Genomic DNA, 2,001 nt, shown 5'->3' with positions numbered 1-2,001 from the left:
ATGATACTTTCCACCTACATCAATGTGCCCCCTATCCTGGTACTGTATATAAGCACCTCATTCAGACAATGTTATCACTTTTCTCAACAAAGCATTTAGGAATGGGTTTCTCTAAAGAAGCACTGCAATTGTTAATGTCCTTGGGTGTGATTTTCGAATTGCCTAGTTGATTTATGTTCAATAATATTAATAATAAGTAATCGAATAAAAAAATCCCCTTGTTACAAGACACTGTTTTCAGACATGAATTCCCAAGTGACTGTTTTCAGCACAGAAGCTAGTCAGACCTCTGCTATGTGGTGTCACTCAACAATCAGGGTTCACTCTCAGTTAAGGCTATCCGTGATATGATTCTTAATGAGATGGAGACATATATTCGGTCCGGGATTTTTTCTTGAGGGGTGGGGGGTTCTGAGGCTGGTTTTGCCAATGATCCAGGGCATTCTGGAGAGAATTTAGACTCGCTTTTTCTGGCACCTTCATTTACTAGGTCAGCTTCTCTTGAGGCCAGTTTGGATCAGTCACTTCCTGCTCCTTTTCTTCAGTTAGTCAGTTGGATGTGTGGGGTTCTGGCAGTTGTTTTTGAGTCTACTCCTTCATTGATGCAAGAAAGGTCTGAGGGTGAATACTTAGTTTTTCCTCCATTACCACTGCCAGGAGGACGTATATTTAGATTCACAATGATTTTTTTCCACTTTTGGAAATGTGGGGTTCCAGAATGGAGCCTTTGATCAATTTGAAAAAATCACAATTTTTCTAGGATTCATCTGATCCTCACTACAGTTCTGCAAATTTTGTCAGAAGCCTCTTAGTGATCCCCACATCAATTTGATAATGATTTGGAACCTTTGATGACATTTACCTTGGTAAGATTGTCAGCTTCTGCTTTTTCTTTGGTTTCCTGGCTGGTATGTTGTTGGAACTTATTGGGTAGAGATGCCTTGTTGGAGGATGTTCATCTACTGGCTGCTACCATCCATGAGTTATGTGAGGCTCCCTTTCTTTGTCCCTTAATGTTTACGGGCATTCCAGAAGTATTAGAATCACGGAATGATGTCGCCAGTTTGGATTCTTCCTTTTCATCGTTGGCCTTTCATATTTCTTTGGCTCCTACTGGGAGTCAAGGAGTTACTACTTGTTGTGTGTCCCAACCTCCAGCTTCAGCTCCTTGATCTATTAGTACCCAGAAGAGATTCATTCCTTATCAAGGAGGCTCCTCTGCTCAGGCAGACTGTCGCCAGTGACTACCTTATGCCTGTGAGGTCTGTGGAGTGCAGTTACATCATTTTCTTGACGTATGGAATTCCTTTACCATGATCCATGGGTACTCCAGGTGCTTGCATCTGGGTTGGTTATTCAGTTCACATCTCCACCACCATTATCCTCCCAACCAGTGGTATTTCCACTTCCAACAGATCCTTGGAGTGTGGACATTCGTTTCAGAACTATCAGAGAGTTGTTGGTCAAGGGGGCAGTAGAGAGAGTCGATCCAATTCTTCTGGGATTTTATTCCTGTCAGTTTGTTGTGCCCAAGAAGATGGGAGATTGGCATCCAATCATCAATCTTTCTCATCTCAACCAGTTCTTAGATCCTCCCAGGTTCACAGAGTTATTTTCACCAGGTCTGTGAATAATCACAAATTACACACCCAGATATCCTGAAGCTCAAGCTTCATGCATGGAAGTTATGCAGTCCTTTGCATGGCATTAGGGATTAACTTCTAAAGTTGCCTTGTATTTGTCTCAATCTCTGTAGATCCACAATGGACATTTATCAAATGAAACGGCACACTTATTGACAATGGTGTCTCTCAAGAAAATTTAACTCTCTTTACCCAAATGTGCCAACCATATCTCGTTTTTTGACAGAGGTCTAGCTTTGTCTACTGTCACTTTATATAAGGCAGCTTTATCAACTACATTTCGATACTCTAAATGAAATTATTGGAGTCTTCAGTGCTATCCGGCCTTCTCAAATCATTACCCATCCTTCATCCCAAA

Source organism: Limulus polyphemus, unplaced genomic scaffold, assembly GCF_000517525.1.
Source record: "Limulus polyphemus unplaced genomic scaffold, Limulus_polyphemus-2.1.2 Scaffold5271, whole genome shotgun sequence".
Lineage (NCBI taxonomy): Eukaryota > Metazoa > Arthropoda > Merostomata > Xiphosura > Limulidae > Limulus > Limulus polyphemus.
Note: the sequence above shows the minus strand (reverse complement) of the source record.